This window comes from Akebia trifoliata, chromosome 1 (genome assembly GCF_017979445.1).
Source record: "Akebia trifoliata isolate Shusen 1 chromosome 1, ASM1797944v1, whole genome shotgun sequence".
Lineage (NCBI taxonomy): Eukaryota > Viridiplantae > Streptophyta > Magnoliopsida > Ranunculales > Lardizabalaceae > Akebia > Akebia trifoliata.
Window position 1 is genome coordinate 11796933 of NC_141375.1, and position 13508 is coordinate 11810440.

The 13508-nt window shown below is 35.3% G+C and overlaps 1 long non-coding RNA gene across 9 annotated transcripts; it reads left to right on the forward strand.

Annotated features, from left to right (window-relative positions):
- The first annotated feature begins 7095 nt into the window (after positions 1 to 7095).
- LOC147410716 (uncharacterized) lies at positions 7096 to 13083 on the forward strand. 9 transcript variants are annotated; one of them, XR_015177550.1, is made up of 6 exons: positions 7096 to 7636; positions 9098 to 9401; positions 11510 to 12133; positions 12213 to 12279; positions 12431 to 12633; positions 12727 to 13083. It is a non-coding gene; the product is annotated as an uncharacterized LOC147410716 (long non-coding RNA). The 9 variants fall into 9 exon arrangements; XR_015177551.1 differs by having other exon boundaries at positions 11510 to 11595; positions 11676 to 12133; positions 12213 to 12633; XR_015177555.1 differs by having other exon boundaries at positions 11510 to 11595; positions 12727 to 13078.
- Positions 13084 to 13508: the final 425 nt, after the last annotated feature.

Genomic DNA, 13508 nt, shown 5'->3' on the forward strand with positions numbered 1-13508 from the left:
CCTCAAACTGAACCAAACCGAACCAATTTGCACCCCTAGTTGGAACATTAGGTGTTGTTGGCATATCACAACATAAGGTGATTCAAATACCAACAAAGATACAGGGATTCAACAAGCACAACTTTAGCATGATAGGATATATCACGGTTAATTTGAATGTCGAATATGTCCAATCCTCAATGCGCTTTCATGTACTAAAGACAGACGTCTCGTATCACATGTTGTTAGGGTATCCATGGCTACATGCGAATAAGGTGATTGGCTCAACTTACCATTAGTGTGTGAAGGCACTTAGTCAAGGAAAAGTAATGATGATTCCGACCTCTGATCAGCCTTTTGCACCAGAGGAGATGCACTTCCTAGAGGTCACCTTCTTTTATAAAGGGGCCTTGCTTGGAAAAATGAAGAGTTAATATACTCTACATCATTACTTGTGTAAACCCCCCAATTTGCACCCTTTAAGGAAAATGAAATTTTTCTCAAATTGATTTCAATTTAGAACTCAAACCTCTCAACAGGCTGCATTGTCACTTAGCATCATCTTCATGCATACATGCATACATGCATCATGTTATGACCAACCTTGTCCCAAATCTACTCAAATTTCTTATCCTTTCATAAACTAACCTGAGTTCATCACCCATTCACCGCTCCATCACCCATACCATAACCAAAGTCCATTTCCTAATCCAACTTAAGCCCAAGACAAAATATGCCTTCTAACCCAAATTCAAGTCCATTCTTTTATACCACTTTTAAAGTCCATAGTCCATAGCCCAAGTCCATCACCTAAGCCCAATACCAAGTCCATTCTCTCACACCCCTCAAAAGGTGACACATGTTGATCTCCCATAAGCCCTCAATACCCAATGCTTAATCTAATTGGAGAGTCAACTCCCCCTTGTGGAAGTCCTAGAATACCATTCTCAAAAAGGGTGGTCAAACCAAAAAGGTTATTTGGTCTTTGGTAACAATGCATAAAGTTGAAAGAAATTCGAATCATACCCTCAAAATGTGGGAATCTTCAAGTACATATATGGAGCTCTCCCATTAGTCAATTTCAAAAGTATACATTCACCCTTGTTTTATGAGTTATTTATAAATGAACAAAGGTCTATTTTTTACCTACCACTTCACATTTACACATCTCACTCCCTTACTCACATTCCCAAAAGTATTTTTGTTCTCCCATTGGTCTATTTCAAAAATATACTTCCACCATTATTTTATGAGTTATTTACAAATGAACCAAGGTTTACTTTTCACCTACCACTCTACCTTTACACATGTCACTTCCCTATTCACCCTCTCAAAAGTACTTTTTATTTTCTCACCTATATTTATCAAAAATCAAAGATCAATGAATGCTTTTAGAATTTCTTCACAAATGTCACATTTACCCTCATACAAATGAAAAATCCAAAAAGAAATAATTTAAACCTCATGACCATTCTCTTTATTTTTAGGGTTGGACCACTTTATCCCCAAAAGTTCTTCAAAAACTTTATAAATACCTTCATTTTTTTTTAACAATTCATGCTCTCAAGCCCCCCCTCTCAACCTAAAACTCTACCAAAATTCCTATTCATTTTTTCATCTCCCAACCTTTAACTCTCTCAACTCGCAACTACATCTTTCAATTCTCAAGTTCATTTCTCAAGCTTAAGGTCATTAAAAACTTCCAAGGAGACAAGGTGGGTGTTGTAGTTTTTTTTATTTTAATATTTGCATCTTCTTCTTCTATCATTCTCATTTTTTTTAGAAACCTTTAGGATGTAATGGAGAACCCTCCATCCCGAGTAGATTGAACCTCAACCTTGGGCATAGAATGCTTGAGGCGGTTTGGTCGAAAGAATGGAGGTTAAAGCCCCTTTTAAACCTATTTTTATCTCATGCATCATAATGTACATTATACATACACACACACACACACCACATGCTTAGCTAAGATGAAGAATTGTGTATCTATTTTGATGGGATTAAAACACTAAATTTCTAGCTAAGCATGCATTCATTAAGGTTGTGGATCTAAGGGAACTCCATCCATGGAATTTCTCTAAAATCTTAAACCAATATTTCAACTCATGCAAAATGTGTTGGTTTCATGGGATATCTCCTTCCATAGGATATTCTTCATGTCAACACTAACATTAAATTCTCTTTCAAAAAGGAACATATTTATCATGTGCACACACCCACTTCATGCATCTCATGCATTTTCCTTGTTATATTAATCTTTTTAAAAATGGCCAAATCTTAAGGTAATCACCCTAGGTGGAGAGAATGGGGTGCTTAACACCTTTCCCATTCTCTAACCGAATCCCCTTACCCATATCTTAGGTAAACTATACGTTTTCCATGAATGAGAGTCACTACATTGCCATAAAAAATGGTTTTTTTAAAAATCGATTCGGGTACCTGTTCACACCCATTTCCAAAAAAGAATGGTGGCAATTTCAAACAACGTAGCATTCAGGTTCAAAGATGAACATTCTCATGTTTACAACCTGTATAGGATGTTATAAAAAAAACCAAAAAGATGCCAAAGGCAAGGAAGGTTAAAAAGATAACATTGCCCTGTGGCAAGGTTATCTATCATTTATGACGATCACAAAAGGGGGTTGACGGCATCTCCTCTAAAAAAAATAGTAAACTACATTTCGTTGCAAATGATAAAAGTGAAGAAGTAGTGGAAGCTCCCCCATACATGGAAGAGATGATAAACATTGGGAAAAAGGGCAACAGTCTCCCTTTTTTTATAAGCAAAATGCTTGCTCCCAACAAGCGAGATAAGATGATAAAGCTACTACTGGAATTTTCAGACTTATTTGCATGGAAATATAATAAGATGCTCGGCCTGGAAGAAACGATAGTCATACATTGCCTTCATGTCAAGACTAGTTCTCATTCGGTCAAACAAGTACCTAGAAAGTTTCGACATGTGATAGAAGAACATATTAAGGAGGAACTACAAAAGCTCCTATCAACGAGTTTTATAAAACCTATTCAACACCCGTTATGGTTGGCTAATGTCGTTCCAGTGAATAAAAAAAATGGAAAATTTTGGTATTGTGTAGACTTTCGAAAGTTGAATAAAATGTGTCAAAAAGATGAGTTTCACCTGTCGAACATCAATCTTTTAGTGGACGCGATAGCTAATCATGAGATCTTCTCGTTCATGGATGAATTCAGTGGGTATAACCAAATACACATAGTGCCTGGGGACGAAGAGAAAAAAACAACATTTCAAACACCAATTGGAAATTTCTATTTTACTATGATGTTGTTTGGGTCAAACAACGCAGGTTGACAAAGGAGAAGCTTCTCTCCTCCTACTATAAAAAGAACTCGATGCAACTATTGAAGGGGCTAGACCCCCACCTCTCAAATCTCTCTCTATTTCTCTTCAAATTTTATCTTGTCTTCAACTTGTTGTACGCAACATGGCTCCCATGGCTACTGACATTAAGCTTAGTAAGACCTTGGAACCTTATAAAAAGACTTTTGATTTAGGTTTTTGAGTTACACAAAAATATTTTTTCTTTGAGAATTTGGTGAGTAAAATATTATATCTTGAGTATTCTGAGAATCTCAAGAATTTCATAAACCCGGATTTCAATTCTTATTGATGAGTTTTTGAGAAATTCCAACAACAACCAAAATCTAAATTTATTTTGTGGCTGCGTGTGGAATCGAGTATGCAGTTCTTGGAATTGGCTCATGTTGAAGGTTGTGAATCAAATCATGGAAACAAAGGGCATGATCAAGCAATGTTTGATAACATCATGGATTCAAGTTTGTTCAGCATCTTGTACGTGTATTAGTTTTGTAAACTCATAATTCAATAGTAGATCATTCTGGACATTGTAGACACACCATTTTACTTTTACCTGATCTGATAATTTGTCAACCGATTGCTGTGGATTCCTAATGAGGAACGTCGAATATGCGAAGTCAAAAGTTTGTGAGAAACCCCCTTCTAATTTTTCTAATTCTTTCCCAATCCTTGTCATTTCATCTCACTTTTCTTGTCACACTCGATGTAGAGATTACAAATGCTTATGATTGCCATACTCTACACTCGATTTAGCAAGTACGTACGATTAGGATCACAATACTCAATGCAAGATGAATAAACCTAAATATGAGTGAAGTAAGAGGACTGAGAGATATTTGTTGACTTAAATTCGATACCCAAGAAAAAGGAAATGAGCTTGAAGTATGTGAATCTACGTGACAAAATGAAAACCCTACACAATACAAGTAGAAAGGGTATGGTGAATAGGTCTGAAGAGTTGGTATGTTTTAAATTATAATTAAACGTGAGTAGATACTTGATTATTTTTTATAGATATATTATATATGATTTCAATTTTATAAAAAAACAAGAACGTATACTAGCCTGCGAAACAAAATAGAGTTGTACATATCTAGTCACACCAAGCCTGATAATACCATTTTGAAAACTCCATCTTCTGGTACCTCACCCTCAAAATCATTGAATGAAGAATTTAAATTTTGTAAAAAAGGAAGGTCCTTCAAATCTTTAGGAATTTTTCCATACAAATTATTTCTAGAAAAATCTACATTTTGAATACCTCTCAAAGAATTAAAAGAGTTAGGGATAGGTCCTTGAAAGAGATTGCTTTCCAAAAAAATGCTTTCCAATTTCAAACAACCACCAATCGTGCTAGGAATTTTACCAGACAATTTGTTCATTGAGACATCTAACTCTCCAAGGTTTATCAACTTACCTACTTCGAAAGGAAGGGACCCTGTCAAAGAATTATTAGCCAAATTAATAGAAAGATACTGCGGGGATGAACCAATAACCTCCTTTGGTATGGTACCATTTAGGTTATTTGAAGATAGATCCAAGATTTGAAAAAAAGCCACATTTTCCAAGATTTGAATTGATGGTTCCTACTAAGCCATTTTCTGATAAATTGAGCTCGAATAATCGAGATAAATTCCCGAGGGAGGAAGGAATCTTCCCTGAGATTCTATTTCTACTTAAATGCAAGCTTGATAGGTTTCGAAGCTTCCCGATACTATCAGGAATACTTCCAACGAGAAAGTTATTGTTCATCGTCAATAAAATTAGATTAACGAGGTTCTCGATTCCAGTAGGGATAACACCAAATATTTGATTTTTTTCCTAGAGATAGATGAAAGAGCTGGTTAGAGAGATTGGATATAGAGTTGGGTAGCTTACCTCCAAAATGATTGGTGGTGATATCCAAGAGCTGTACATTGGTACAGTTGGACAAAGAATCGATGAAATTCAAATCATCATCTTTCCCACTGCTTCCAAGATGATTGGCATTCAAAAGTAGATACCGGAGACCCTTTAGGTTTCCCACCTCAGTAGGGACTTTTCCAGTGAAATTGTTTCTATCCAAATCAAGCATCTCAAGTTGTGAGGCATTGAATAATGATACATGAATGGATCCATAAAAATGATTTTGTCCAATTAAAAAGATGACGATATTGGGAATATTGAGACCGATCTCAAGTGGAAGACTACCAATTAATTGATTACTTGGCGCAGAAAGAACTTGTAAATACGAGAGATTGAAAAGAGAGGGAGGAAACATGCCAGACAAGATGTTTACACCAAGGGAAAGTTGGATTAGATTTTTTAGTTGGCCTAGGGATATTGGAATACTTCCTTTCAAACTATTGGATCCTATGGCAAGGTTGGTAAGAGAGGAAAGGTTACCTAAAGAAGATGGAATTGTCCTGTTAGATAATTGGCACCAAGAAACAATTTAACAAGCTTGGACAGATAGCCAATCTCGATGGGTATATTTCCTTCGAGCTTGTTGTTCCTTAAAAGTAGACTTCTGAGATTGAAGCAACGAGACAGATTGACTGGAATTTTCCCTTTGAGAGAATTGTTGTTCATATTGAAGCTTTGTAACCTGAACAAACGGCCGACTTCATTGGGGATATTTCCTTGGAAGCCATTACCTTGAAGGTTTATGCTTCTGAGGAAAGAGAGGTTTCCAATGAAAGGAGATAAGGATCCTACCAATCCATAGGATTGTAAATTCAAAACTATCACCCTTTGATGTCGATGATCACATGTAATGCCTTGCCATTGGCAAAAATGGAGAGTATGATTCCAAGAGCTCATAATTTGAATAGGATCATTAGTTATACCATCCTTGAAGGAAAGCAAGGCGAGTCGATCCGTTTCATTTCCAAGGAGGATTCTAGCTGTTGCAAATTGAGTCGGTAAATTGATAAGCAAGAGAAGAATGGAAAATATCATGAGAAAGCAACTAAATGAACTCATGGTTAACAATGTAAACTATAATCAATTAAGTTTCTTTTGTATTGACAGAGCTATGGCTTGGCTTCTCCTTGACCATGGGTGTATAATATATATAAACATGAATCGTGATAATCTGACTATCCCACGTGGCTTACTCAATCGACTATCCTGATGTGACAATTTTGGGATGATTTCCTATATTGTTCTCAAACTTGTCATGTCAGGTAGGCGATTGAGTTTGACATGTCGGTAGCTAGATCATCAAGACTCTATAAAAAGTTCTAAATCAGAAATAAGTAGACTTCCATGCACACTGCTTTCAACTCTGCACCGACATAGAAGGGGGCAGACAGCCATAGGTTTCTTTCCATGTAACTTGAGAAATGAAATGGTAAATGCTTGAATGACACAAATGGGGAATAAGGGTGATAAAAAAAATGATGTGGTGGTGTGCACATAACCGTAAATGCTTTTTACTCCTATATCACAGAAAAGCATCTACGATAATGTGCACGAAACCGCAAGTTTTCGTCACCCTTGTGTCTCCCTTTGTGTCACCCCAGCATGACTGAAATGAAAGGTTTGTTTCTCTGTGCACTGCCACATCAGCAAAGTGTTAAAACACAGTGTAGAACAACTCTTTTAGGAATGGTTTCGCTCCACAGGTCGGCCAGCTTCATCTTCAATTAAAGCCATCCGGAACTAACAACACTGATGTAGCAGTGTTCTCGTGACCACATATTTTTTTTCTTTAATAATCTGGCTACCCACGTGGCAAACTCAATTAATTATTCTGACAAGTTTGGTATCATAGTACACTACGTGAAAATCTCTTAAATTCGACGACAGTACGTGACGGCTTCTATCTGTCAAATATTTTTTACAGGATTTGATGTGCCAAAGCCATCAAATAGTTTTATATTTTTATTTATTAATAAACAAATAACACAACAGACCTAACTGTCAATTTCATCTCCCTCTCGATCTCCTCCTCACTCTCTCACATTCTCCGCTCACTTTGTTCTCCTTCGATTTCTCTCATTGTTCCTCTCCCGATTTCATCTCTCTCTTGATCTCCTTCGATTTCTCTCATTGTTCCTCTCCCGATCTCATCTCTCTCTTGATCTCCTTCGATCTGTCTCTCATTCTTCGTCTCAGTCTCCTTTGATTTCTTTTTCTCTCTCATTTTCCCTCTTTTGATCTCATCTCTATTACGATATCTTGGTCTGATCTCCTTTGAGAAACGAAGGGATCGACAAACATCTTTCTCTCCTTGTAAAATTTGTTTTGGATTCTTTAAGAGAAAGATGAGCTTCTTGTTTGTCTTCAAGAGTGGATGAAATTCTACTAACAAAGGTAAGGATTTCGAGTTCGAATTCAAAGTTTTTTGTGATTATAGACTTAATTTCACATTTTCTTTGTGTCTTGTAAAGTTTGGATCATTTAGGTGTTCTTTTAAGAAAATCTAAAGTTTTGAGCTCAAATTCACAACTTATCCTAAACAGTTGATTTAATCTGTTTTTTTTTACTTCTAAATTTCAGATCGAATAGATCCAATTTATTTTGCCTAAATTTTGAATACGAAACTCTTTACAGTTTTTTTACAATATTTATGCATTTGATAGAACCGTGTATAATCACTTTCTTTAAGAAAATTGAGAATTGGGATTTTGGTTTATCTTATTGTTACTTGATGCATTAGGTTTTAGTGTTTGCCTTTCATTTGGCTGATGCATGAGGTTTAGGGTTTATTTTACTATTGGTTATTGTATTAGGGTTTCTAGTTTGGATTAACGAATGAATGTCGTTCTGCACTGCTATTGGTTGTTTGTGATGCTCTTGTATATAGAAATTCAAGGAATCATTTAGGCGTCGTTGGTTGATTTAGGGTTTATATTTTACTATGATATGTGAATACTTGAGTCTTTTTATATTTTATTTTGAACATGGCTTGCTTCTGGAATGATCTTTTATCTATAAAGATGGGGAGATTGAATACAATCCCTTCCATATAATTTTGGATGATGAAGGGGAGGCGTATTTTTGGTTTACTATGTGATTGACCCATCCTAATTCAAGAGTAATTATGTTTTATGGAGCTGAATGTTGAGAATCAAGAAACAAAATGTGCATAAGTTGAGTGTGTAGCAAAGATGAGGATACACTTAGATAGATGTGTGGACAAGCTAGGAAAGACAATTAGAAATAAACTTTCAACACCCTTTTCTTTTGATACAATTACTGGATCTGATATTTGTATTACAAATATGTTTATAAGTATTGGGAACTCTATTCTATATTGATGTTTTCATTCTATTCTCTTGTACTATAGTTCAATGACTGTTTCATGTTTCTGTGCAAGCAATTCTGAAGTGTTTCCCGGATGGGATACACACTTGAAAGTTGGGTAAGCCATGCAATTTTATTTTGATATTTTTATGTAAGTAGGATATTTCCCAGGATTGTGGTTTTCTATATTTAGTATTAATAGTATTAGATGACTATAGTCAAGTTCAAATTGATGTGGGTAGTAATATGAAGTGAAGCAAACTGATTGGTGCATTTTTTTCAATAGATAAGATAAAGAAAAGAAACAGAACAAAGGGGAAGGTCGAGATGGCCCTCCTAAAAAGCAAACAAAAAATAAAGCAACAACAACAACCACTAAGGCAAAGCAATGCAAATAACATCCCACATTTTTATGTAACTTCTTAGGAAATTCAATTACTAATGTTCTTCTGATTGTTGTATTTTAATTGTAGTAATATGTTGTGTATGATATTTAAGTGATGGATTTTAATTAATATCTTTTGCAAGGTTTTATACAGGATCCTATCAGAAATATAAGCGGGGAGACACATGTCTTGAGTTTTTGTGGAACATGAATCAACACATCCCAAAGAAATGAGTTGAGGTTAATGGCAGGGGACAACCTGTTGGCGATGATCAGCTTCTAATGGATAGGGAAGCACTATCCGCTGCTGCATTAAACCACATACTTCCCTCTACAAAAATGCTTGCTGAAATTGCTGCTAATTGTAATAAGAGGATGATGGCTAGCAGGCATGCTGAGGATGCTGGTAGAAAGCTTTACTTGTGGGCGATGCTGAAGAAAAAAGAGGTATACATCTACTATTTTGCCATGCACTCTTCATTTTGTTCTGACGGCGTCTCACTGGATGCTTATCTACTCATGCTTTCCTGTCTATACAACTCTTACCAGGAGATTTAATGAATGCTTTATCTACTCATGCTTTCCTGTCTATGGCGCCCATAGTAAATTTAGTTGACTTTTTCAGACTGTGTGACCAACTTCAGGATTTTCAATATTAGATGTTTATGGACAGTATGAATGAGATTATTCAATTTTCTGATTTGGAGTTGTTCATCAGTAACGATTGATATCCTAATACTTTCACCTTAGTATTCTATTCCACTACCTTCTCACCCTAGACAGGTTTGTGATATTTGACAGGGGAATATAGTCTCAATGTTCGTATAGCCCATCGGTACACATGAATGTGTAATACACTCCTGAGTCGGGTCAGGTTGGGTATGATAATTCTGGAATATTTGGCTTTTTTTTTCTTTTTCCTACCTATTTACTTCTTTGTGAACTTTTAATTGTACATTACCATTGTCCTCTTTCATTTAGTAAGAGTCCCATGTTCTAGAAAAATGGAAGAACAGGATGCAGTTTGGATCCAATGGTCTATGCTTGTTTCCATTTGGGGCCTATTGATTGAATGCCTTCAATTGATGATGTGGTGCATGGACCACTTGAACATGAAGAATAGATCTTTTGTAATGAAGAATATATCTATTGGTATTGGTGAGGTTTTAGTAGTAAGTATGTAATACTCTTGGTAGATTTGTGGAGCACTTGAGACCCACCTTTAATGAGATGTGGGATCCCATAATGGAAAATCTTGATTTGTTCATAATTTGGTCTAAAGATATGCATGTAAAGAGTTGTGTCTCATGGAACTCTGAATGTAAATATTTTGGCTTAGTCTGTATATGTTCATACTTTTGCTCCAATTGAGTAGTCCCATATTCCTCAAATTTGAAGGTTTAATTAGACTTAAGAGTATCTTATTTTCGAATATAGGATAAAATTGTGATATGACTTAACAGTTATGTGATCACGTGCCCATGCAACACGTCGAATTCAGGTGATGAGATGCAGGGCGTGCTCCCACGTGGGGACTGTCTACTAATAATCCATATGTTGTTCTTTTAGTAAAAAATTCAACTCTTTTTCTTCAAAAATTCTATTGAAGGTTCATTCTTTTATTTCAATGTCATCCTATAGTTAGAATTACAATATTTTTTTCTAACTAGAATAAGTGTAATATTACACAAAAATATGTTACATATAAAGAGATTATTTTCCTATTTAAATATATTGAAAACTTAGAATAAGTGTAATATTACATATAAAGAGATTATTTTCATATTTAAATATATACCTGTGTAATGAAAGCTAAAATGTCCATGTTATTCTTTGCCATCCCAAGAACACTGATTTGAACAAACAGTCTACATGCAGAATTTGATGAAATGTGATCTTAGACAGGATTATATTGGACACCATTAGAGCATTTCCTCATAGATGTTTGTATCCTCACACATTCGTTTGTTTTGTTCATTGTTCTCATTACTAAAAGTAAGGTGAGAAAAATCATAAATTCAATGAGAACAGATTGTGCCCTAAGCTCAACAAGTAACTACCTCTCAACCTGTGAACACTATGACCAGATTATTAGTAGGGTGCTCCATGTATATACACTAGTCTTCTATAGCAACCAACACAATCCTTTTAATAGAATAACAACACTCATGATTACTAACCATGTCAGCAATGTTTGTTATGGTTGGTAGCCCTTCTTTTTTTCTTGTCTCTCTTTTGTATCCTTTGGCATAGTCATCTTGATCTCCTTAACTAGTGCAGGTGGTATTCAAACATTAACTAGTGCTTGACAATATCAAAACCTTATATTTGGACTCTTGTTTGTGGTTCTCATATGGATAACATTTTGCACAATCTAACTGTACAATTAGCTGTTCTCAATATCATGATGATCATCAAAACAGGAAAAAAAAAATCAGTCTATTCTAATCTTGATTGAGCTTGTTAGGTTAACAATGGTCTTTCTCATATTCATACTAGCAAGAATGGGCACACCACATATTAACATTTTGTTTATTTGCTTGCTTTCTTTCCAGTTTGCTTTTGAGGACTGTTATTGGAGGTCATCAAGATCATGACTGACATTAATGTCAACGTGGAATCAGCTGAGACAGATACAGAAGTATGTTGTCAGAAGTTTCTTCCTTTGGTACTTTCACTACGTTATAAAACCATTTATGATACCTTTTCTTATAATAGCAGGGTTTGATGGTATTAGTGGTTTGATTCTGCCATTTCTAATTTGGATTCTTGTTCTGTTCCGTTGATATAAGCACAGTGTTAGATGAAGGAGTTAGGATTTAATGGGTTAGTGCCATGGCATATTATACATGGCAACTGTCTCATCCATTCTATTTCATGAAATAGAATGAATGTACAGATGGCAATTAGCTTTATTGGGATTATAACCATAGCAGCAGTGGCAACTGGTAAGTGGTAAAACAAGAAAATCTTGTAGTAGAATGAGATGGGGATACTAAAAGAGATAAAAATATCAGAGTGACAAAGAGGAAACTCATTATTACAATGGCCTTCAAGTGGGAAAAAAAGTGTGTTAGAAAGCCTGAGTCAGTCAGAGGGAGAGATTATGGGAATGGAATCCTTAGTTCGACTAAACATAGAGTCAAAAACGATGGGTTCAAAAGAAGAGATCAGTCTTGGTAATTTATTATTTTATTTGCAAAATTAATGATGGGTTTTATTTCTATATATATTTATTTATTTACTTCCTGTAAATAGGTATGTGGATACTGAAATCCCAAGTGACCTTGTCCAAGTTGGAGGTGTTAGTTTCCATTTACACAGGGTTGTTATTTTTTCATTTTTTCTACAAAATTCAATAAATTTGTTTGTTTGTTTGATTTTTTGATTCTTGTGGTGTTGTGTTGTGTTTCCATATCCTCTGATTTTCCGATGTAGAAGTATGAACTTAATCATATATGATTCACACGATGCAGAGCTAAACAGGATTCAATTAGATGATCTTCCAGGAGGACCTGAAGCTTTCGACTGGAAACATCCCTAAGTTGAGATGTGCTGCAGAGTATCTTGAGATGAAGTAAGATCAGGTGTGCCAGATGGACAACCAAAATGGTTGTTGTCTCTCATCCTAGACTACCCGATGCTGAACTTCATGCTCGCTACTTCCATATACGTTGTGGTATGTAAAGAAATAAACTTGAAATCCAAAGGAAAGTAGAAGGCTAACAATAGAAAATGAAATCATGTCGTATCCCACTGGCTTTGCTTGCAGATTTCATACCGATTCTTCGAACTGACAAATACATTGAAGATCGCTTTTGTCCCTAACAAAGATGACAAGCGTTTGGTACACAATATGATCGTAGCAGCAGCAATATCAATTGACTTGTACTCTTTATCCTTTGTGTTTCTATAAATTCCTCGGATGATGATAAGATTCTTGTAGCGATTTATATATTTGAACTAAGACAGATGGAGTCTTATATGTATTGTATGTCTGTAATCTGTCGTATATTTCTGATTTACATGTAAGGAGTACTATGGAACCAGAGTTTCCTCCTCATGTAAGAAACTTCAGATCTCTGAATATGAATTATGAGTCGTTTAGTTTAATTTGGAACTTGTTTTATGATTTTTCTCTGATTTTTTTATTATTATTTCGTATTATTATTTAGTTTATTGTTATTAATGAATTATAAGACTGTGTTATTGTTTGTTAAACCTCCAAATTCGATAATCATATTTTATGGTTTTTTTTTTTTAAAGCTCATTCTCCAATAATTTGATAGTCCAGGGCCGTCAAAAAAAAAAATTCTACAAGAGAATATTTGACAGGCATATTTGACGGGAGGGTCCGTCAAATTTTGAGAAACTTGACGGGCTATGACTGTCAAATATGGGCTTTTTTCACATAGTGGTAGATATGTGCTCCTTGAGGTACACAATTGCACTTCCCCATAAAAAGTGTATCTAGAGGGAACTGTGTATCCCAAGGAGCACAGATTTACTATCTCCAAATTTTTCACATCAGATAGTGGATTGAGTTTGTCACGT